We start from the raw sequence: 26,063 nt of genomic DNA on the forward strand, positions 1-26,063 counted from the left end.
TTCTTAAGCTTATTTAAGTTGGCAGTATTTTGTTTCCAAAGTTCAAACTTCCATTTGCTAAGTCTGCTTAGTCACTTGAAACTGTGCAGCTCAAAGTCTTTCGATTAGACAGACATACTTATATGACAGCTTTTCTCCCCCTATGTCTCCCAGACAAACAATGTGAATATAGTAGATTCTCTGTCCATAAAACCTTCCAGGTATATATTAAAATTGCCAGTCATATAATTGTTTCACATATACTGTTTTAATATTCCAAAAATAAAAATAATAAAAGAATAGTTACATATTTTTGGTTGATCTCCTGGGGGAAGGTAATAGGGTCATTAATGTGATCACTTGCTTGGCAAAGACTGACTGAGACCCTGCTTTGTGCCAGGCTATACAGAAAGAACACTAACATGAGGAACATGGTCCCTACCCTCAGAAATCTTACAGTCTAGGGAAAAAGACATTAAATAAATCATCTTGTAACCACATACATAAATGCAAACTGTGTTAAGTGCTACAAAAGAAACAACAGGGTACCCAAGTTAGACTGGGGTAGTGGTTTCAGTTATTTAATTGTGGAAGCGATATTTGGGCTGGGCCCTGACAGGTGGAGAACTGAGCCCTAGGGGTGGAGGCATATTCCAGGAAGAAGGACTAGCATGTGCAAAGGCCACAGTCTGAGGAAGGAGAAGCGAGTGGATACCAGTTATGTGTCCACTGGTCTGGTCCAGGTGTGGGTGAAGGGGCGCAGACTGGAGTGGTAACAAAGGGGATGGAGACAAGCGAGCAGATGAGAATGGATCTGACACAACTGACAAGCTGTGGAGTCAGGACTGAGAGAGAGCATACAACAACATAAAACAATTGGGAGAATATGACCTTTCACTTAAAAACCAGGACACCAAACAATATACAATTCAACTAAGTCAAAGAAAAATACAGATGTGAGAAGCTGGCAGTAGCCTATGCTGTAATGTGACATGCGTTTTATATCTATAAAAATACTTCTCAAAAGAAATGTATTGCTAAATTACAACCTATCTGACAGATAAAATAACCACTAAAAATGCTGACCAAAACTTTTAACTATACACACAAAAAAAGATTATGATGTAATAATTTTTTTTTTTTTTTTTTTTTGAGACAGAGTCTCACTCTGTCACCCAGGCTGGAGTGCAATGGCGTGATCTTGGCTCACTGCAACCTCCGCCTCCCGGGTTCAATCGATTCTCCTGCCTCAGCCTCCCAAGTAGCTGGGACTACAAGCACGTGCCACCATGTCTGGATAATTTTTGTATTTTTAGTAGAGATGGGGTTTCGTCATGTTGGCCAGACTGTTCTCGAACTCCTGACCTCAGGTGATCCACCCGCCTTGACCTTCCAAAGTGCTGGGATTACAGGCGTGAGCCACCGTGCCCGACATTCATATCATATATATATATATATATATATATATATATATATATATATATATATATATATATATATATATGGTTTTTTCTTTTTGAGACAGGATCTCACTCTGTCCCCCAGGCTGGAGTGCAGTGGTGCAGTGGCGCGATCTCGTTTTACTGCAACCTCTGCCTCCTGCGTTGAAGCGAGTCTCCCACCTCAGCCTCCCAACTAGCTGGGATTACAGGTGTGTACCACCACACCTGCCTAATTTTTGTATTCCTTGTAGAGACGGAGTTTTGCCATGTTGGCCAGGCTGGTCTCAAACTCCTGGACTCAAGCAATCCACCTGCCTCAGCCTCCCAAAGTGCTGGGACTACAGGCATGAGCCACTGCGCCCAGCCTCAAGCTATATTTTTAAAAAGCAAAACATTTGAGAGACTATATGTGAAACAGAACAGTATTTCCTGTTTGCTAATGATGGAACATTAAACAATGTAATTATTAAAAATACACTGACGGCTGGGCACAGTGGCTCATGCCTGTAATCCCAGCACTTTGGGAACCGAGGCAGGTGGATCACCTGAGGTCAGGAGTTCGAGACCAGCCTGGCCAACGTGGCAAAACCCCTTATCTACTAAAAATACAAAAATTAGCCAGGCATGGCAGCAGGCGCCTATGTAATTCCAGCTACTCAGGAGGCTGAGGCAGGAGAATCGCTTGAACCCGGGAGGCAGATTCCAGTGAGCCAAGATCACGCCACTGCACTCCAGCCTGGGCGGCAGGGCGAGACTCCATCTAAAAAAAAATAAAATAAATAAAAATACGTTGAGAAAAGGAATCAAGCAAATTAGAATATATATTCATAATAACACATGGAAAAGATGTAAATAACAATTCTACTGAAGTAACAATGTCTTAATATGAATCATTTTTTACCTTTCTTTAATGAATGTAATGCTGAGGTGAAGAAGGTCAAATAACCAGGAGGCTGGGGTGAGCCACTGAACTCAAAGTACCCGAGTACTCCAGGCTGCAGGAAAAAGAGCAGAATTAGGTAACTGAGGCACTGTCAGCCACAGTGTAATGGAGGATATTTTAAAGCAAGACATATTACAATTTGACAATTAATGCATCTTGTTGCCTTTCATTTTTTCAAAAAGCCTAAGCACATGATAAAAATTTCAGGTTGGGGTTGAACATCCCCTCCATTTAAACAACAAACAGGGTAAGGGATGGAGTTGCAGTAGCTTTGACAGGATTGCACAGTGGTCATTCAGGGACATTCAAAGCTGAAATTTCCTTCTGTCCCCATGAGTAGGTCTTTCCACACCCTGTTTGTTGACAGTACAATTCTCCCAGGCTCAAAACTTCATCAGTAAGTTATGTCCTCAATCACTTTTAACAACTCCACACAAGCAATGGCAATAATTTTCTTTTAACCTTTCTTAAGTTTCTTCTTGAATCTCTTTCTCTCATTGACTCCAAACATACCTTCACACTTTGCTGGAAATCAGGGTTAATCTTCACCTGTAATCAAGCCCCTTCAACAGGAAACAAACCATAGAACCCCCCCCAAAACCCAGCATTCCACAGTGGCAACTCTCCTTTCCCTCAGATCTGCAGAGGACCCACCTCCGGCCCTCTGGCTCCTCCATCCTACACATTCATTTCCACCTGCTCATTCCACTTCTCTAAGCTGGGCGTAGAACGCCCCTTCATTCTGCCAAACCAATTAACTGTCCCCTACTAGATATGTTCTGCCTTCCTGTTTACAATCACTTCTTCCTTCTTGGAAGGCCCTGTGGCACTCATTCAGTCAGGTTTTGTTCTGTAATAATCGTATCTGTCTTAAAAGTCAAATTTTGAGATCCCTGAGCAAAGAGTGCTGGACTTGGAGTCAGAAGACCTAAGCTCAAGTCTGAGATCTAGTGGCTGAATGAACAGCCTCGGGAGAACCCTTCAATATGAAACCTCAGTTGCCTGATGTGGAAATAGGAACAATTCTTCACAGGGTTAGGCAAAGAGCAAGCCTGATGAACCATAAAGCACTAGGCAAACGAAAAGAATCCTTTTGAGCCCAAAAGCACTTGGCACTACACTCTATATTATTAGTAAGTCATTGTGGAAATGAACTTGATCATTGAAACAAAATTGCATCCAAAATTTGGTGGAAATTTAATCTGTTGGTAAAGTTTAAAATCAATATGTTATAAAAAAGAGGAAACTTTTGATCTGTAGTGGAATATACTATCTTTCCAATCTAAACCACTTGCTTGTTGTAAGATTCGACTGTAAATGCATCAATTGGTTTTCATTCTGATAGAAACTTAACATCTAGGCTGGGGGCAGTAGCTCACACTTGTAATCCCAGCACTTTGGGAGACCTAGGAGGGAGGATCATTTGAGGTCAGGAGTTCAAGACCAGTCTGGTCAACATGGTAAAACTCTGTCTCTATTAAAAAATACAAAAATTAGCCAGGTGTGGTGGTACATGCCTGTAGTCCCAAATACTCGGAAAGCTGAGGCAAGAGAATTCCTTGAACCCAGGGGGCAGAGGCTGCAGTGAGCTGAGATCATGCCCCTGCACTCCAGCAGGTGGGGGACAGAGCAAGAATCCATCTCAAAAAACAAGAAAAAAAAGAAAAAAAAAAGAGTCTCACTCTGTTGCCCTGGCTCACGCCTGTAATCCCAGCACTTTGGGAGGCAGAGGCGGGTGGATCACTTGAGGTCGGGAATTCAAGACCAGCCTGGCCGACATGGTGGAACCCTGTCTCTACTGAAAATAAAAAAATTAGCCAGCCATGGTGGTGCACGCCTGTAATTCCAGCTACTCAGGAGGCTGAGGCACAAGAATTGCTTGAACCAGGGAGGTAGAGGTTGCAGTGAGCCAAGATCGTGCCACTGCATTCCAGCCTGGGCAACAGGGCAAGACTCCATCTCAAAAAAAAAAAAAAAAAAAAAAAAACCACAAAGCTGTGAACTAACCGAAACAGTACCTATGTGCACAACATTCAGAGTAGAATTTTACAAACAATATGACAATGTTGGGTACCAGCATTCTACAATTCTGTCAAAATGCTCATGTTTTCTGTCATCTGGCAATTTTACTTAACTCTCTTCTTCCCCCTAAAAGATTCCCGAGCCTTTCCCCATCCCATCTAAATTTAAAACAATTTTGTTACCAAGCTGTTAGGAATAAATGAATGAATGTATGCTAAATAAGTGTTCTTAAATGGATACAGAAATTCATGAAAAGATTCTTAAAATATTTTGCCTGCAGATAGAAGAGTTTGAAATAATAATACTGTTAGCATTTGGTGAGTAAATTATAAAGTACAAGTCAAATGAATCTGTCAAGTGCTTTAAAAAATAAAAAAGAGGCCAGCAGCACTCACGCCTGTAATCCCCTCAGATCACTTGAGGCCAGGAGTTTAAGACCACCCTTGGCCAGCCTGGTGAAATCCCATCTCTACTAAAAACACAAAAATTAGTCAGGCGTGATGGTGGGCACCTGTAGTTGCAGCTACTTGGGAGGCTGAGGCAGGAGAATTGCTTGAACCTGGGAGGTGGAGGTTACAGTGAGCAGAGATCGCACCACTGCACTCCACCCTGGGCAAGAGAGAGAGACTCTGTCTCAAAAAAACAATCAAACAAACAAATAAATAAGAAGGCAAGCACTACTGATGTAGAAGCTACCAACACCTAACACAAATGATGTCCAAACAATACTGAAATTAGAGGAGCCAGAAAATTAGTCACTGAAAATTAAATGACTATTGCTCAGTCCTATTCCCTTTCCAATCAACTTAATGTCCACTGAAATAAAAATGACACCGGCCAGGTGTGGTGGCTTATGTCTATAATCCCAGGACTTTTGGGGGCTGAGATGGGAGGATCACCTGACCTCAGGAGTTCCAAACCAGCCTGGGCAACATGGCAAGACCTCATCTCTATAAAATAAAAATAAAAATGACACTGGTTCTGTTAGTATACGTTGTCCACAGTAATCGACTTCATTTTCCTCTCTGTATTTAAATTGGCAGGAAGAACATTCGAGGAAGAGGGATTCCACAACTGGAGTAACTGAAGTAAGTAGAATTTCTTTTTCTCTTTTTTGGAGACAGAGTCTTTCTCTGTCGCCAAGGCTGGAGTGCAGTGGCATGATCTCTGCTCACTGCAACCTCTGACTCACAGGTTAAAGCAATTCTCCTGCCTCAGCCTCCCGAGTAGCTGGGATTACAGGCGCCCGCCACCACATCCGGCTAATTTTTTGTATTTTTAGTAGAGACGAGGTTTCACCATGTTGGCCAGGCTGGTCTTAAACTCCTGACCTCATGATCTGCCCCCCTCGGCCTCCCAAAGTACTGGGATTACAGGTGTGAGCCACGGGGCCCAGTCAAATTTCTTAACATGGTTTGCAAGAAAATTATACAGAGCTCTTAATCTCCCTTTATGGGATCTCCTGGCAAGTTCATTTCAGTTTTTAGCTACATTCATTATTTACAAGGGAAGTATCATTGTAGTGCTTACCTGGGTAGAAAATTATAGACCATACCCTGCCTGAATATTGTGACTATCATATACAAAATAATCCCAGTTCTGCAGAGTAAATGTGAATGACCCAATTAATAACAGGAAAGGGCAAAACTCTGCTGCTTAAGAGCCATGGCATCATCCTTCATCCATATTTATTCTTTTAAGTATTCATTTAGAAAAAAAAAAAGCCAACAGCCAAATTAAGGAGCCAACATCTTCAAAATGTTCTACCATAAAAGAAAAAAGTTTCAAAAAATGACATTAAATAAATATTTGAAGTTGTAACCCCTAGGTAGATACTGAAGTTTCAATTCAGGAACCTTAAATATTTCTTTGAGGAAGGAACACGATAGACAAGAATTTGGGGAGCCACAAGGCTGGGCTGTCGTCCAGTCTCCATGTAGGTAAATCACAGCCTCCCTGTACCTTAGCTTCTTAATCTGTTGGAAGAATCCACAATTTCCATCTACCTCACCCAGCTGTTTGGAACATTTAGAAATAAGCACTTGAAAACTGAAGAGCACTTCACAATGCATAGTTTATGCATTACTTCTTTGCTAATAACAACTGAAGTATTTCAGGGTTTACAAAGTTAAGAATTTTTAGTACTCACCCTTTAATGGCTTTCTGTGATGTTTAAGTTAGTTAAAGGCAAAACTGTTGTCCTAGAAATTGTTTCTGGTCTCAGAGTCTTGTCTTTGTTTTGTTTTGAGATGGAGTCTCTCTGTTGCCCAGGCTGGAGTGCAGTGGTGCCATCATAGCTCACTGTAACGCCGGACTCCTGGACTCAAGCAATTCTTCAGCCTCAGCCTCCCAAGTAGCTGGGACTACAGGCATGTGCCACCATGTTTGGCTAATTTTTAACATTTTGTTATAGACACAGGGTCTCATTTTGTTGCCCAGGCTGGTCTTGAATTCCTGGCTTCCAGCAATCCTCCCACCTTGGCCTCCCAAGTGCTGGGATTGCAGGCATGAAGCACCTCGCCAAGCCTCTTAGAGTCATAGCTTACAAACATAAAACCATGGTTAATGATTAGCAATGTGATATTGGTAGGTCTGAGATATCTAAGCCAAATAAAATATTTTCCATTGGTTAAAAACTTCCACTCTTCGGCCGTGTGCGGTGCCTCACGCCTGCAATCCCAGCACTTTGGGAGGCCGAGGCAGGCGGATCACGAGGTCAAAAGATCGAGACCATCCTAGCTAACAAGGTGAAACTCCATCTCTACTAAAAATACAAAAATTAGCCAGGCATGGTGGCGCATGCCTGAGTCCCAGCTACTCAGGAGGCTGAGGCAGGAGAATCACTTGAACCTGGCAGGTGGAGGTTGCAGTGAGCCAAGATCACGCCACTGCACTCCAGCCTGGACAACAGAGCGAGACTCCACCTCAAAAAAAAAAAAAAAAAAAAAAATTTCCACTCTAAGCAATTCAATATCAAATCATCTGAATAGGCCTTTGAAAGGATTCAACTATAGGACTTCTAAAAATTAAAACCAAGCTACGATTAGTACATTCCTTTTTCTAACAATAGAATAAGCATACATGAATAGAGTTCCATATACATATAATAAAATTTTACGTCAGCCGGGCACAGTGGCTCACACCTGTAATCCTAGCATTTTGGGAGGCTAAGGTGGGCTGATCACTTGAGGCTAGGAGTTCAAGACCAGCCTGGCCAAATGGTGAAACCCCATCTCTACTAAAAATACAAAAACAGCTGGGCGTGGAGGCACATGCCTGTAATCCCAGTTACTGAGGAGGCTGAGGCATGAGAATCACTTGAACCCAGGAGGTGGAGGTTGCGGTGAGACGAGATTGCACCACTGCACTCCAGCCTGGGAGACAGAGCAAGACTCTGTCTCAAAAACAAGTTTATGTCAATAGAGAATATTATGTATTTCAGGACATCATCACTTCCCAAGTAATGAATGCTAACTATATAATTTTATAATGGTCCAAAATGCTCACAAATATCTGGATTAGAGACAAATTTATAATTAATCAATTTTTTTTCTTTTTTTTTCCCTCCTTAAAATCCAGATCCTATGCAAGAAATTTTTTTTTAAAACAAGGAGGAAATTATCACACATATTCCTACAAGATGTTACAAACATATCTAACAGACACTAAGTCAAGCAAAAAAAACCAATCCTTCATTATGTCAAACTTCAGAAGTGCCATGAAAACATTAATTATTTTGACCCAATTTTGATATACTTAAATTTAAACACACTTGATACTGAAATCCATATTGATAAAAAATATAAACTGAGATAAGGTTCTTGACCAAAACAAGTATCTTTCATAGTAAGATGTCTTTAAATTAGCAAGTTCCTTCACATATTTAAACTGTATAGGGTTTTTTTGTTTTTGTTTTTTGGAAAAAATGAGGAGTTTGAGTAAAAAGTTGAGTATCAGAGACAGCTCTAGTGATGACACTCTAACTCACCCCTAGCTATAATTTCCACCCGCCCCCCCGATAACCTTCCAGCATTCTCTAGTCAAGGCACTGTTTAATTTTCATCTTCTCTCTACTGCCACCATTATAAGCAGATAAACTTTTAACTATTAAATTAATGCCTTCTGAGAGCCCCATGATAAAAGACGTGTTTTCTTCCTCTTAAGGCCTTAATTGGGAAAACTCAATTCTTCAGAGCAGTAGTTCTTAACTGGGGGAATTTTGCCCCCTGAAGGGTATTTGGCAAGGTCTGCAGATATTTTTGGTTGTCACAGCTGAGGGGAGAAAAGGGTGCTACCAACATCTAGTGGGTGGAGGCCAGGGATATTGCTAAATATCCTACAAACCACAGTACAGCCCCCCAAAACACAGAATTATCTGACCTCCAATGTCAACTGCGCCAAGGTTGAGAAACCCTAACTTAGCAGAATATTCAAAAGCTTACTGTGTTCTACTCCAGGGACTCCAAAAATTCCTTAACTTTCCTAATTATTCAACAGTCAAAACCATGACAGTCGTTTCATTTCTGGATCTAGAATTCTGTCTCTATCTTATAGGCAGTGTGTGTAAAACTGACACATTTTCTAGGCTGTGCTATTTGGTATATTTTGCAAGACAAATGGTTTCACAAGTGTCACAATGGGCTTGACTAGTGAGTTGTTTCACAATTAATAAAGTACTATCTATCTCTTGCCAATGAGACAATCTCATCTCAGTGACAAGCCCAGCAAAAGATGATACTAACCTGATAAAAGCCACAGCTTTTGGGAGGAAGTCATTTTAAAGGCTGACAGAAGTGATCTAGGGACCCCATCTTGGTAGCACTCTTGTGGTTCCCATTTTAAAGGCAGTCCAGTTTAATCACTGTTGTACATCACTCTAAGTGGGCTGCCAAAAAACTTAATGTAATGTTTTAAATGTCATCAGCAGTAATGTCATCAGTAGATTAGTGAGTCTAACATGAACTCCACACCAATACTTGGAGCATAGTCTTTTAAAGTACTGCTAGGCTGGGCATGGTGGCTCACACCTGTAATCCCGGCACTTTGGGAGGCTGAGGCAGAACGATCGCTTGAGCCGAGATCATGCCACCACACTCCAGCCTGGGTGACAGAGTGAAACCCTATCTCAAAAAAATAAAATAATCCAGCCTGGCCAACATGGTGAAACCCCATCTCTACTGAAAATACAAAAAAATTAGCCAGGTATGATGGTGCATGCCTGTAATCCCAGCTACTTAGGAGGCTGAGGCAGAAGAATCACTTGAACCTGAGAGATGGAGATTGCAGTGAGCCAAGATCATGCCACTGCACTCCAGCCTGGGTAACAGAGTGAGACCATCTCTAAATCAATCAATCAATCAATCAATCAATCAATCAATCAATGGAGTACTGCTAAAAGCAGGTCTGTCTGACTCGTGATTCTTCACCATTTTGCTGTGCCGTCCCGAGTGGCTCTGCCTGTAACCCACTGAAGAACCATGTCAAAACCCACTTACCACAACTTTACTGTTAGAAGGAATCTCAAGGATACCCTGGCCCAGGCCCCTGATGCCCAGGAAGTGAGTAACCCACCCCAAATCACAAACCCAGTGAGTGTGCCAAAGGGATCAGGCCCCAGTACCCTGCCTCTTAATATAGCCCTCACCCACCAGCCTGCCCAGGGAAAATGAGAGGCAGGCCTCTGAGGTGCACAGACATCCATATGCTATCTATGTAATTAAGGAATATTTACTCTGATGCATAGCTAAGAACTAAAAGCAGAATAACTAGATATTCATACTGCTGCTTGGGGAATCTCTGCTAATAGTTAACACATATGTAGAGTTTCCAACATGATTGAAAAAAGCTATACTGATGTTCTGGTGAAAAAGTGTGTATCCCATCTATACAGAATATAAATAGTGCAAACAGTAAAATTCAACTAGCCACAATTCTAAACTGTCAGGAAGGTCTGGATATACATGGTTTTTTTAATCTCTGTCAGGTATTTATGGTCTTGATTTTGTTGTACCTAAGTATCATTTTACTTGTACTCAAGTATGATTTTACACTTGCTCCAATGAATTTTTTGCAGAACTACTTTTATAATTTTTTGAGGCTACATATTTCAATAATGCCAATATTGGCCTCACAATAAGCCATTCTTAACATGCATTAAAGATCCTACAGGGCTGGGCGTGGTGTCTCACACCTATAATCCCAGCACTGTGAGGGGAGGCCAACATGGGAGGATCACTTGAGGCCCAGAGTTCAAGACCAGCCTGGTCAACATGGCGAAACCCTCTTTAGTGAAAATACAAAAATTAGCTGGGCGTGGTGGCACTGCCTGTTATTGCAACTACTTGGGTGGCTGAGGCACAAGAAGCACTTGAACCCAGGAAGTGGAGTTTGCAGTGAGCTGAGATTGCACTCCAGCCTGGGTGTCAGAGCAAGACTCTGTCTCAAAAAAGAAAATACTATAAAAATAATTTACCAGGGGTTGAAGTTGGCAATGGGGAAGCAGGAAAGAAGCTACATCAGGAGAGTTAGAAAACTTTCTGTAATTAAGACCTTGAAATAGTTATATACTTCATAATATGGAAGGGAACATATTTCCAGTTTTCAAAAAAACCAAACTACAACTGACAAGAGAAACCAGGTATATCATAGTACAATGCTATGAGAAGTGTCAAATAATATTCTTAGAAATTTGCAGTTGCACATAAATTGTAAGTTAATTCTCATCTACTCTAAGTTAAATGTAAGGCAAGATGAAAATCTGTTGAAAATTCCCTAACGAAAAACAAAGACTTTGCTAGTACTCTATTCTCTTAAAACTCTCTTGGACAAACCATCCTTATAATCAGTACCTCAAAAAGCATTTAACAAATCAATAAAAAAAATTAAAAAAAATAAAAAAAATAAAAAAAATTTAAAAAAAGCATTTAACTGGGGCTGATCTATCACATGACTTTTACTTGCTGCAATTCAGGAGGTATTTTTTAAACCCCTTTAATACAAACAATCCAATACAACCCAGTGAAAGGCCTTGAGTATGGAGGAGGAGATATGAAAGACAAGTACCTCGTAGTTTGAGAGAAAATCTAGTAATTCTGATTGAGATGGGATGTAGAAAAGTGGTTTCATCACCCGGCGGACAAACTTCTCAATGTAAACAGCACTCATGGGGCCTTTGTATTCGATTGGTCCAAAACTAGTACCAAAAAATAAAAATAAAAATAAAAATAATAAAAATAATACACCATGCATTAAGCCTGTAATGTATAACTAAAATCATCACCACCACAAAATGAAAGTGTCTTGCTTTGGGATCCAACCAAGTCACAGATCAGTAGCCTGCTTTGCTCAGGAGGTGACCAGAGAATTAAGAACAAGCATTTTAGGTGAGGAGAGGCACAAGCAGCCCCTACCCTTCTATGATCTTGAATTCAACTGCAAACTGAATTGCCAAACAAGGAACATTTAGTCTTATCTCTGAAAAAAAAATTAATTCCCACAGTAGTTCTTTTAAAAACAAAACAGAGAGACAACCCTGGAAATTGACCACATGCTAAGGGATTCCAGGATTTAACTACACAATTCAACACAGGCGGGCAGACTTTCCTTCTACTAGTCACTGTGAGGTAAGGGACAGGTTGAACAGTCAGCCCATGGCCTACTAAAAAGAAACAGGCGGACAAAGGATCACTGAATTAACCTTAAACCTATTTGAAGCTTTATTACAACAACAACAAATTATGTTAAGGTCTGAAGTCAGTGACCTGTATAAATAATCTTTCTTCCTTTCCCCTCCAGTTGTGCCTGGGGACACACAGAATTGGATTCAGTGCCGCTAAGTAATACCACCACTATTCAGTTATCCTCCTAAGCTAATCAGAATTCTCATGTGCCTCTCCTTCAGTCTCACACAATACGGACACTGCCCAAATATAATTGGATGGTAGGTGGCAAGGGTTGGGGGGTTATGGTGAAATTCAACAACTGCATAATCGTTCTTTTCTCTAAACAGAAATTGACATTAAGCTTACTGTTAACAGCAACAATAGAGCCCAGTGAAGAATTTTATAAAGGCTGTGATTATAATACCATAATACATGGTTACAGAAATTCACACACACACACACACACACACACACACACACGTGATGAGATAAACACAATTCTTCCATGTGCACTGCAGAATGATGTTAAAGGAATATTAGCATGAAAAAAAGTGGAAAACAGCATTCTCTACATGTACAGCTGGGACACAGTTAATAATTCTACCAAATCAAGACTTACTACAAATTAGTTCAGTTTAAAAATTACCACCACCACCAACCCCATCAACCACCAATAATTTTTAATTTAAAGGAAGAAATCAAAAAAGCATCTAACTTATTTTGTTCCAGAAAAAGGAGCTACCAATCTGGAAACCTCAACCACTCAGGCCAAGAGGCTTTGATGAGTTTTCCTGTTGTGATGTTACAAGGGTTCTAGTGACTTGTAAAAGCTAACAATGCAAAGACAGGGGTGTGGAGGCGGGCATTTCAAGGTGCGTACCACCTCAAATTCCTCATCTGTAAAATAAGAAGGTTGGACATATTTCTAAAGTTCCTTTGAGGTCCCTTCAATCTTTCTGCAAAAGCTAAGCAAGCAAATAGTATATATATGACAATACTGTATACCTGCATATCCCAAAATGACACTTGTACTTGATTCCATGGAACTCTTCTGATTTTAATGTCACATCACGTTACATCCACCTCTGAGCAGTCTGAAAGGACTACACTCCCCCACTAGGCTTCCATGCCTTTTTTCAAAGCCAAAAAGAAATGCAAGGACCTCAGCAGGGCAAGCTCATCATCCCGTTACAGAGCACAGAGTTAAGTACACCACCTTACACTTACCTTTAAAACAAAAACAGTAACTCTGAGAAAGTATTCCTGTATCCGAAAAAACCTGTACTTGAACCTTCCATGTAAAGGCAGAACCTCCAAGTTACTGGCCAAAAAGTGGGGAAGAAATCTGAAAATGGTCTTAGTGGTCCCTAAGCAAAAATTGGCTTCTTACTACAAATATTAAAATACAAACATCTAATATCCAGAGGAAAACGTGGGGGTAGAGATGGGGTAGAAAAGTGTGTTTTTGCCCAAATACTATCTAATAGTTCCTGGGAGTCAATACTATGTGCCAGACAACAGTTTATGTTACAGACACGGAAATGGGATGGAATGTGACAGAGAACCCACAAATCACTGTTTGTGCATGTTTGCTATAAATCCCCATTGATTAGGGCCCAAGAACTTTAGAAGGAAAAAGGAAAGCTCTCTACTGATCAAATCTCCTTTACCCATTTTACTTTCAACAAACTTCAAGCCAATCACCCTGAACAAAGTCCAAAGTCCTATCTCCTATCTCCAAAACTCTTCAAGTCAGATTTTTAGACATTACTTATCATTCACAGCAGGGTCTGGGCTGTACTCTAGTACAGCCTAGGTCGAGACCAGCCTGGCAACATGGTAAAACCCCGTCTCTACTAAGAATACAAAACTTAGCCGGGCATGGTGGCAGGCACCTGTAATCCCAGCTACTCGGGAGGCTGAGGCAGGAGAACGGCTTGAACCCTGAGGCGGAGGCTGCAGTGAGCCGAGATTGCACCACTGCACTCCAGCCTGGGCAACAACAGCTAAACTCCGTCTCAAAAAAAAATAAAATAAAATAAGATAAAATAAAACTCTTTCCATTTTTCAGCCCTCTTTGTGACTTTAGAATTGTGGACATGGGCGGTAAAACCCCGTCTCTACTAAAAACACAAAAAAAATTAGCTGGGCAGGGAGGTGGGTGCCTGTAGTCCCAACTGCTTGGGAGGCTGAGGCAGGAGAATGGCGTGAACCCGGGAGGCCGAGCTTGCAGTGAGCGGAGATCACGCCACTGCACTCCAGCCTGGGCAACAGAGTGAGACTCCGTCTCAAAAAAAAAAAAAGAATTGTGAACATGGGACTGTGTACTTGTAGTCATTTTCTTCCCAATAGAATAGATGGTAAGATACACTCTGGACTCTGCTATGCCTCCAGATGAAACGATAAGAAATTTTGTGTATTTTTACAAAACACTCTTACGATATCTGAAATACATTGGAGTAATTGGTACTTTTAAAAACAATGCTGTAAAATGTGTAATGACATGAAAAGATGCTCAAAAAAGTGAGAAAAGCAGTTTAGGAAATAGTATTACTGCCTGATCCCATGTTTAGCTTTAAAAAGGGGGGTGGATTATCCAGATCGTTCTTTTATAATTTTTGCTTATCTGTATTATCTGAATTTTCTATAGTGAATATCTAATACTTTAATATAGAAAAAATGCAAAATTCATTTATAAACTGGCAAACTAAACTGGAATGAGAGACGCTATTTAAAAAGTTCTTACCTCCGATGATACAGATATATTACAGGAAAATAAGTGTTTCTGTTTTCTGCATTTCCCCTGGTTCCACCAACAGTTAATTGCCACAAACAACACCTGCAGAGCCAAAAAAGGTTCTCAAATGACTATGAATTAACAACTGAAAAGTTACCAAGATTTAAAAGATGAAATTTAAAAATGGAACGATTCCTCTCTCGCTGAAACAGAAACTATGAAAAAAACTGTTTTGAGTTTTCAAAGGTCATAATTTATCACTAAAACAAAAAAGAAAGACATACTCTTATCTATGATGTCCAGCCAGGACTTGGACCGTGTTTACCAATCTTACCATGCAATACAGTTCAAAAGATTTCTGTGTGTTTCCAAAAATAAACCCACTTTTTTCCCTACTGAGTACATGGAATAGTAAGCTCTCAATTTGGAAGGAGCTGAAATTTTTTTTTTTAAAAAGCAGTAGCAGTCCCTGGATTGCACTACAACCCCCACCACTACGTGATGGTAAACAAACTGCTTCACCCCTTATGCCTGCAGTCCTGCTTCAGAAAAACAGGGCTGACAGCGTCGGCTTGCAAAGTGGTTGAGAATTAGCACAGGGCCTGGCACACCAGAATATCATTATTATTATACTAATGCCATCACTCAGAAGGACATACTGCTTAGGCTGACAGTAAGGTAGCTAATTCACACTTATTAATAAAACACAATAGATATCCCTCTTGTGCCCAACATGGGCAACGTGAACTTTGTTCTCTAAATTTGGAAGGCTCCACAGTTTCTAAGAAAAACCAAATGACAGTTCCAAATGAACTTCTGGAACTCAGCTGCCTACACACGTTACTTCAGATCAGTGGTTCTGAGCAGGAGAGTCTTAGAAATCTGTGGGATGCTTTTTGCTTGCTACAATGACTGGGGGAAGCTACAGTGCATACGTAGGGCAGGGGTGTTGGTAGATGTCCTGCTACACTCAAACCTGCTTTGCACACAGAGGAGTCGTCCATAGCATTCCAGAGGAGCTCAAAATGCCTGCCAAACACTGATGTTAGGGAGAAACTGTTATTATCGAAGCCCAGTACCTAGCTCCATTTTACATGTGAATCCAAAGCATGCTTTTTGTGTTCACTGAATTTTTCAGGAATGCAACTTCTATGTAAACTGAGAGCAGAAAGGGCTTTGCATAGTTCAGGATTTTACCAAGATTGTTCACCATTTAGGATAATCAATTACTAAGAGCAATGTCCATGTGGCAGGTAAGTCACCAACATATCACCTTTATCAGTCTACGTTTGTAACTATCCCATTCACAGTGATTCTACATAAAGGTATATGGACCTGTTCTGACCGTGCACTTACATACTAAAATATATATCATTTAGTTACAAATTACTTTCTTCCCCCCTCACCTCTATGTTACAATCCATGCATTAGATTATTTTGAAATTACATGTATAGGAAAACTTTATCATCTATGAATTCCTTTTTAGGAAGAAAAAGGGACATCATAAAATACTTATTTTCTAAAGCACAACTGGGGTCCACTGGGCTGAAAACCACTGCCATAACAGGTGACTTATTTGCCTATATATCTTTCTTACCTAGCCCAAAGGTGGCATTCCTTATCTGCTGAATATAGTTCTGGTCCATATATTAAAAAGGTCGGCCTTGTTACAATGCAGTCATATCATACATACATTTTCTTACCTAAAATACCTAACTAGCAAGTATCAAATGGATATGCAAGAACTAGGATTTTCAGTCCCTCGACCTTTTTCAGTGCTGACACCAAACAGTATGGCACCCCAGGATAAGCATTGGCTTGTGTTATGAGATTCAGAATCTGCTCCCACACTTGCCTTGGAGTACAATCGCCACAACTGGAAATCCTTTCTGTTGCTTTATAGAAAGCTCTGTAACTTAGAAACGACTCCTGGAGTTCACCTTGGCAAAGTCTGCCCGTTGGGCAAGGTGTCTCTGTGGGGACATCCTGCCCTACATATAGGACTGACAGTCATTTGATTCTTAAGCTGAATGTGAGCATTACCTGATCTGAAAGCCGACTTGCCGCTTGCTCAATTTCTGCCCTGGCAGTGATGGACTGTCGACACCAAGGGGCATAGAAGAAGAGCAGTACCACCTCTGAATCCCGTCGAACGTACTCTGCATAATCCAGCTGCCCCTGGAAGAGGTCACGGACTGGAGACCTCGGGGAGAAAAAGCTGACAGGTGGCTTTGCTGGTATTATCACATCTTTTGCTCGACTAAAAAAGAGCAAACACAGAAAAGATTGCTTAGTTTATCTTCTTCTAAGAATAGCTCTGTGGAAGTAGAATGAAGTTTAAAAGGAAAATCCTCTTTTGAATAAGAAAATGGAGTCCCAAAATCACTGCCCTAGAAAGGCAACATCTGGCTGAGCAAATGCAAGAACATGAATAATACGTTGGAAACAGTTCTCTGAGATTCTGTCCCCTAGGTGTAGGCTGGCAGGGCAGTGGAGAGCAGAGAAGGATGTCTCTGAATAATCCACATTCCAAAGACTTCATCCTCCTTTTTCTGCAGCCTGACTCTCCACAGAAGCCACTTATCTCCAGGGCTTTAGAGCCACCAGCATGCAAGCTCAGAATTACGGTGAGGGAGCATGTAAACTACCATTAACAAGATTTCCACAGGAGATGCTTACAATCAACTCAACTTTGAGAAAACATTAAGCTTATTAGCTGGAGTTGGCTTGTACTTATCCAGGGCATTCAGGTAACAGTAACAATTAAACAATAATATACATTCCTCCAGATATATATCATAATCCTAAAACTAATGAAGATAAGTAACAAAGCAACAGCCTATTTAACTGGAAAATGGGCTTTTTGAACACCTGAGCTTCCCACAAGAAACAGAACAGGAGGAAAAAGAAAAGAACGCTGAACAAACAAGTGGTCAGAAGTAACTTTCCCCATCAAGACCTAAAGGTCTAGGCCCAGGCTGCATCCCACCAAGTAGAAGGGCCCTAGTAAACACCCTGAGCTGTCCATGCATCTGCACTCACATACCACAAACCATTAGGGCAGCTTTGCTAAGAAACAAATGAGACCCAATTATGCACTATCTAAACGAGATAGAGAACATAAACATGGAAACCTAAAACGCGATGAGATTAACCCCAAAGAAAGTAAAGGAGACCAGGCGCGGTGACTCAGCCTGTAATTCCAGCACTTTGGGAGGCCGAGGCAGGCAGATCTCCTGAGGTCAGGAGTTCAAGACCAGCCTGGCCAACATGGTGAAACGCCGTCTCTACTGAAAATGAAAAAGTAGCTGGGCGTGGTGATGGGCGCCTGTAATCCCAGCTACTCGGGAAGCTGAAACACAAGAAATCGCTTGAACCCGGGAGGCGGAGGTTGCAGTGAGCCGAGATTGCACCACTGCACTCCAGCCTAGGTGACTAGAACAAAACTCCATCTAAAAAAAAAAAAAAAAAAAAAAAAAGAAAAAGAAAGAAAGTCAAGGAACAAGAAAAGAACAAAAGCCAGACGGTACAAATGGAAAACAAGGAGCACAAAGGTACACTTAAACCCAACTACCTCAACAATTACGTTAAATATAAAAGGAGAGGCCAGGCGCGGTGGCTCATGCCTGTAATCCCAGCACTGTGGGAAGCCGAGGCAGGCAGACCACGAGGTCAGGAGATCGAGACCATCCTAGCTAACATGGTGAAACCCCGTCTCTACTGAAAAAAATACAAAAAATTAGCCGGGCGTGGTGGCACATACCTGTAGTCCCAGCTACTCGGGAGGCTGAGGCAGGAGAATTGTGTAGGTTGCAGTGAGCCAAGATCATGCCATCGCACTCAGCCTCAGCAACAGAGCGAGACTACGTCTCTCAAAAAAAAAAAAAAAAAAAGGAAGCAACCTAATTAGGAGGAGCAGACTGCCAGACAGGATAAAGCAAGACCCAATTATGCACTATCTAAACGAGATATATCTTAAATATAAAGACACAGGATAAAGGCATAAGGATGGGAAAAGAAAAACTATGTAAACAGTAAGCATAAGAAAGCTGGCATGACTCATGAGGTAAAATGATAAACTGGGGTATATTCTTACCCGTTTACTTAAATGTTACTCCACAATAAAAACGAAAAGCAAAACCTACTCATATATACTATAACTTGGATGAGTCTCAAAATGATTATGCTGAGTGAAAAAAGTGCTAAAGAGTACATGCACTATGACTGCATTTATATGAAATTCCAGAACAGGCAGAAGTATTCAACGGAGCAAGTCACCTATTTATTCACTCAAACTAATATTTTAACCTTCAATCAGAGAGCTTTCAGTCTATGCAGAATGCCTTCATAACCTGAAAAAATCACTTACACAATTATTCAAAAATTCTTTACTGAGCAGCTGTGACTGTGCTTTGGGCACAAGCACTGAGGCTGCGGCAGCTAGCACTGTGTGTTGTCGAGGAGACCACTTTCTAGGGGAGGAAGACAGGAAAAACATCAAATGTGTAAACAATAAAAATATACTAAATGCTCACTATGTGAAAAATTTAACAAGGTAATGTACAGAAGGACATGGTAGCTCCTCTGATGGAGTGGTGGCTTGGGAGGTGCTATAATTTAAGCTCTGAGACCTGAATGACAAGAAGATAGCCACGTAAGAGGTGGGGAGGGTACTACAGGAAAAAAAAAAAAGACACGTTTTCAAGAGATCCAAAATTCTGCTCTTTGGAGAAATTACTTTTCTACCATTCAAACTGCACATGGCCAAGCGTCGTGGCTCATGCCTGTAATCCCAGCACTTCGGGAGACAGAGGCGGGTGGATCACATGAGGTCAGGAGTTTAAGACCAGCCTGACCAACACCGGGAAACCCCATTTCTACTAAAAATACAAAATTAGCTGGGCATGGTGGTGCACACCTGTAATCCCAGCCACTTGGGAGGCTGAGGCAGGAGAATCGCTTGAACACGGGAGGCGGAGGTTGCAGTGAGCCAAGATCACGCCATTGCACTCCAGCCTGGGAAAAAAGAGCAAAACTCCATCTCAAAAGAAAAAAAAAAATGCAATGTAAGCATCAAATAATGCAATCTGAGGAAAAATGTAGGTCTGACAGTCAACGAAAGGATAAAGAGCAGCTCAGTAATTTTGCTCTGCATATTCAGAAGCATTCCTAAATGAGCCAGATAAAGTACAAGGCCAATCAAAAATCAAATATTGGCCAGGGAGAAGAAACACTCGCCTCTACTCCATCAGAAACACTGGTGAGTTTCTACTTAACTCATCAATCTGCTTCACATTTTAGAGAAACTATACATAGAGCAAAGATTTCCTGCAGCTATGAGGGGTATGTCTCGGGTACAAAAAACTCGAATTGGTTGCAAATAAGAAGGCCTGTTGTTGCTGAGCCAGTAGCATGTGCCTATAGTCCCAGCTACTAAACTCAGGAGGCTAAGGCAGGAGAATTACTTGAGCCCAGCAGTTTGAGGCTGCAGCATGCCATAATTGCACCTGTGAATAGCCACTGCACTCCAGCCGGGGCAACATAAAAAAAAGGCCTGTTGAAACCCCAATTTTCCTATGAAATTCACACCCTACATCACTTCCTTGCAAAGACCATTCAAGGCAGCTTTGAAATTACAAAATGGAATAAAGCAAAATAAATACATGTATACACACATATGTATCTACACACAGACAATTTTTTTTTCCCTCTAAATCAAGGTAAAAGAAAGGCGAGCAGGATGAAGAGACACAGGTAAGTAAAGATTAGATGCCCAGAAACGCACGATTATTCACTGTGGCTCAACCTCAAATCAACCTTTTCCATATTAGCTGGTTTGAACTCAACCAAGCCACAGACATTGAAGAGAGCAGACATTTATTTCAAGCCTGGAGCTGTTCATAAAAATTAAATTAAAAAAAAAAAAAATCCTAGGCCGGGCGCGGTGGCTCACACTGTAATCCCAGCACTTTGGGAGGCCGAAGTAGGAGGACCCCTGAAGTCAGGAGTTCGAGACCAGCCTGGTCAACATGGTGAAACCCCATCTCTACTAAAAATACAAAAATTAGCTGGGCATGGTGGCACGCACCTGTAATCCCAGTTACTCGGGAGGCTGAGGCAGGAGAATCACTTGATCCCAGGAGGCAGAGGTTGCAGTAAGCCAAAAAAAAAAAAAAAAAAAATCCTATTCTCCCTTAAGCCTATCTCCTTATTAAAGCAAAGATCTTAAAACTGAAAGAGGAAAAGGCAGGGTAGAAATGTTAGCCAGTTGCACAGCAATAAACAGTATCATGACACCATTCAATCAAAGATGACCCTAAAAAAATTAATCCGAGTCTATTAAAAGACTGTCAAATTTGCCAGTGACACAGAAAGAAGATAAGCAGCAGCCATTTACTGGTTCACTCTCCTTGCCTGAAGCAAGAAAGGATCTCATTCTGCCTACTCTAGTAACTGGATTTACTCTCTTCCTTCCTTTTCAATCTCAAAGGACTTCTGTATCAATTAAGCCATGCTGTCTCAGAACAAACATTAACCATTATTTCTATACTTTAACAAACCGATGTAAATAAACTTAACCCCTGGAGGGGGAAACCTCTCTTCCTAATTTGAACCTAAATGTCACCTCGCAACACTCTACCTTGTAAAATACTTTGTATACTGTCCTTGTGGGAGACAAGAATAAAGTACAAGGTTAAGAATCTAGGAGGTCCTGACAATAAAGGATTCAAATTCCAGCTCAGCCCCTTATTACGTAGGTGTGATTTGGAGCAGGTTCTGAAACATCACGAAGGCTGGACTCCTTCATCTGTGCACTGGGAAAGATAACAGTATATTCAAACTTTAATGGGGATTGTAAGATTTAAATGACACCCATACTAGGCTCTCAATTATGTACTAAATGAATAAATGCTTCATGGAAACAGTGGTTCCCAAGCAGGCAATTTTGCTCCCAGGGGACATCTAACAATGTCTGAAGCCATTGTAGTTGTTACATCTTGTGGGGTGTGCTACCGGTATCTAGTGGGTAGAGGCCAGGGATGCTGCTAAACATCCTACAGTAGTCAGGGCAGCCCCCATAACACAGAATTATCTGACCCAAAATATCAACAGTGCCAAGACTGAGAAACCCTGCTGACAGTACCTGGCCTATGGAAAATGCTCACTGAGAGTTATTATAATTTATCTTTCCACTAAAATCCCCAATCTTTTGACACCTCTTTGACAACTGGCCACATATCGTGCTAAATAGACTCAAAAATGTTCCGAGGTGAAATCACAGATATCCTAGTAGCAATACAGATCTTATAAACTGGAATCCCAAAAGACCCACTGTGGATTTGGGAGAACAGAAGTACACCTGAAACATAGAGCAAATTTTGTATGTGTGTACATTCCTGAAAAGACACACATGAACTTTCATGTTCCTACTCCCTACACCCCAGCCTACTGTCAGGCCTTTTTATCAATTCCAGGGAAACACCAAGCTTGCCCAGCCTCAGAACCTCTGCATTTGCTGTTCGCTCTACCGTGGACACGCTCCCCCGGGATCTTCCCAGCGCTGGTCCCTTCTCCTTTTTGTATAAGCTTCAAATGTCACTTCCTTAGGAAGTCTTTTCTCACCGCCATCGTTTCTATGCCCTGCATAGCACTGAAGCTTTAAAAAATTATATTTACTTGTTCACTGTCCCATCCACTCAAGGGAGCAAAAAGTTCACCCAGACGAGCGTCCGGCACATAGTAGGTGCAGATAAATAATCGTTAGATCAGGCCGGGTGAGGGGGCTCTCGCCTGTAATCCCAGCACTTTGGGAGGCCGAGACGGGTGGATCACGTGAGGTCAGGAGTTCGAGACCAGCCTGGCCAACGTGGTGAAACTCCGTCTCTACTAAAAATACAAAAATTAGCCAGGCGTGGTGGCGCGCGCCTGTAATCCGAGCTACTCAGGAGGCTGAGGCAGAAGAACCCCTTGAACCCGGGAGGCGGAGGTTGCAGTGAGCCGAGATCGCGCCACTGCACTCCTGCCTGGGACACAATGCGTGACTCCGTCTCAAAATAAAAATAATCGTTAGATCAATGAGTGCGGGAATTCTAAAACGGGTCTGGAACTCTCGGACGGTTGTGGATCACTACACCAGAAGCTTAAGGGGAATGAAATCGGTGAAAAATGAGGGTCCTACAGCCCGGGCCGAAGTGACAGGTCCACCCCTAGTGACTCCAAGAGGTGAGGAGCACCCCCGACCCGCCTCCCTCGGCACTAAAGCGGGACGATAGGGCGCAGGGCTCCACCCGGAAGCCTCGCCATAATGTCCGCGGGCGGGCCGGGGCAAGGAGAAGGTGGGAAGCCGTGGCCGCAGGTTCCGGGAGGGGTCAGCCGTCCTGGGCAAGCTCAGGCCCGACTTCCCCGGCTGAGGCCGCTGAGACCCGGCCCTGCAGGCTCCAGGCGGCAGACCAGGGGGAGCGCCCAAGCGGGGCCCCACGGTCCGGGCCGCCTCACCTGCAGGTGAACTTGAGGGCGAGGAGCAGCGCGCAGCCGAGCGCCACGGCCCCGCAGAGCAGCTCGGGCCGCTGGCGCGCCATGAGGGAGGCGCCACGCAGCCCGCGACGGAGCCTGCCCGCCGAGGACGCTGTGGCCGGGGTCGGGCTCGAGCTGAGGCAGTCGGAGCCCGCGAGGCCGCCGCCGCCCCCTCCCTCGTCCTCGGCGTCCTCGCTGCTGCTGCTGCCGCCGCCGCGGCCTCCGCATTCCGACATTACATGCTCCCAGTCGCCGGCTTTATACCGCCGCCGCCGCCTCGGGCCCGAAGGCCCGGCCCGGCCCGTTGCTCCCCAATCCCGCAGCTCGCCGCACCCGCTAACCCGGACGCTCCACGTCAGCCGCGCCGCCGCCGCCGCGGGGTCCGCCCCACCTCACCCCAGAGCACGCAGCTCCGCCCACGGCTCACGAAGTCCGGGCGGGCACCGACACCGCCCAAATCCCCGCCCCCAACGGGCCACGCCCTGCACCCTAAGTAAATGCACGGAAGCCTTCCCCGCCCGCAGCCCAGTCTTAGCCCCACTGGTCACGACCCCGCTCACGGAGTCTGCGCAGGCGCCGTCGCGGGGCGTGGAGAAGCTGCTCCCTTGGGATAAGGCCCGCGGGGAACACTTGGAACCTTGACACCGCTGTAGTCTGCTCTCGCCGCGCTGGGTTTTAGGAGCCGTAACGACAACAATCGTGTCCACCATTCTCACTACAGGCCCCGAAGCACGTAGGTGCCGTTTTTTATCCCCACTTAACTGAAGAAAAAAAAAACACGGCCGGACGCGGTGGCTCAAGCCTGTAATCCCAGCACGTTGGGAGGCCAAGGCGGGCAGATTACATGAGACCAGGAGTTCAAGACCAGCCTGGCCAACATGGTGAAACCTCGTCTCTACTAAAAATACAAATATATTAGCCGGGCGTGGTGGCGGGCGCCTGTAATCCTAGCTGCTTGAGAGGCTGAGGCAGAGAATTGCTTGAACCCTGGAGGCGGAGGTTGCAGTGAGTGGAGATGGCACCACTGCACTCCCGTCTGGGGGAGAGAGAGAGACTCTTGTCTCAAAAAAAAAAAAAAAAAGGACTTGTCCTCCAATGTCAATAACAACAAACTAGACAAATAAAACTTCGAGGGCATTAAGGCAATATGGTGTTATGCCACAAACAAAAGGCACAGCTAACGGCCAGTAGCTGAGACGCCACCTCTGCCACAGGTCAGCTATGTGACCCAGGTGCAAATCTCATCACTTCCTGTCTGGTTCTGCTTCTGTGGATGTAGAATGGGGCAATCAATGGCTGTCTTGCTCAATTGGCCAGACATTTAATGTGTCAACCACCCAGGCCCAACATGTTGTGAGTTCATGTACACCGACCATTTTGCTATTTGTTTTCTATATGTCACTTTTTTTTTTTGGTTGTTTTTTGATACAGGGTCTTGTGTCACCCAGGCTGGAGTGCAATGGCGCAATCATAGCACACTGAAGCCTTGACAACCCCAGCTCAAGCGATCCACCCCCCTCAGCCTCCCAAGTAGTAGGCAACACAGATGTGTGCGACTACGCCCAGCTAAATTTTTTTTGTGTGTGGAGACAAGGTCTCTCCATGTTGCCTAGGCTGGTCTTGAACTCCTGGGCTCAAGCGATCCTCCCCCTTCGACCTCCCAAAGTGTTAGGATTATGTAAAAGCATGAGCCACTGCGCCCACCTGTCACGTCTTTTTGTTTCTTCTTTACTGCCTTCTTTTGTAGAAAGTAGCTATTTTCTAGTATAACATTAACTCCTTTATTTTTAACTTGTCCCTCATCCCTGTTTTGTGTTGTTATTACCCTTATTATCTATGTTACAAACCCAACCATACAGTGTTAATCTTGTTTTAAAAAGCTAAGAGAAAAAATATATAGTTACAGAGTTTTTTTAACCTTCTAATTTGCCACTTATACTTCTGTTGATTCCTTTGTGTAGATTAGAGTTACACAATTTATTGCTAAAGAAAATAAATATGGTCAAAAGTCACCAGTGTCCTCATTCACTGTAGCTTGCTGCAACAGAATTTACCCTACACTTCCATAAGACATCTGACATTTGCACAGGGCTTCATAAGGTCCAAAGTACTTTTGTTGTCTGTGGTTTAATCTCACGAAACCCACAGTCCTTTGTGAGCAAATGCAAGGCAGTGTCTTACTGACCAGAAAACCACCCTGGATTAACAAAAGAATGCCTCCTTTCCTCTTCACTTTCTGAGAACTGGGGCCCTGCTCTGGCAGCAGAATGTTCTCTTTTTTATTTTTTGTAGAGATGGGATCTCACTGTGCTGCCCAGGCTGGTCTTGAACTCCTGGCCTCAAGTGATCCTCCTGCTCTGGACTCCGAGAGTCCTGGGATCACAAGTCTGAGCCACTGCAGCTGGCCCAGAACGTTCTTCTGAAACAATTATAAATTTGTTTCAAAATACACTAGGCCTTTCGGGTCAGGCTGTACGACTTTTCAAAGGTTAGGTCAGCCCTAACTCGTCCACACCAACTTGTATCTGAGTTTTCCATAGCCACTTTTTTTTTTTTTTTTTTTTGAGATGGAGTCTCACTCTATCGCCCAGGCTGGAGTGCAGTGGCACCAGGTCAGCTCACTGCAACCTCCGTCTCCTGGATTCAAGCAATTCTCCTGCCTCAGCCTCCCAAGTAGCTGGGATTACAGGTGCCCACCACCACGCCTGGCTAATTTTTATATTTTTAGTAGAGATAGGGTTTCACCATGTTGGCCAGGCTGGTC

At 43.0% G+C, this 26,063-nt stretch overlaps 1 pseudogene; it reads right to left on the reverse strand.

Annotated features, from left to right (window-relative positions):
• Positions 1-228: 228 nt before the first annotated feature.
• Positions 229-23,806, reverse strand: LOC115932703 (thioredoxin domain-containing protein 11-like; annotated as a pseudogene).
• Positions 23,807-26,063: the final 2,257 nt, after the last annotated feature.

The sequence above is a fragment of the Gorilla gorilla genome, chromosome 18, assembly GCF_029281585.2.
Source record: "Gorilla gorilla gorilla isolate KB3781 chromosome 18, NHGRI_mGorGor1-v2.1_pri, whole genome shotgun sequence".
Classification (NCBI taxonomy): Eukaryota; Metazoa; Chordata; class Mammalia; order Primates; family Hominidae; genus Gorilla; species Gorilla gorilla.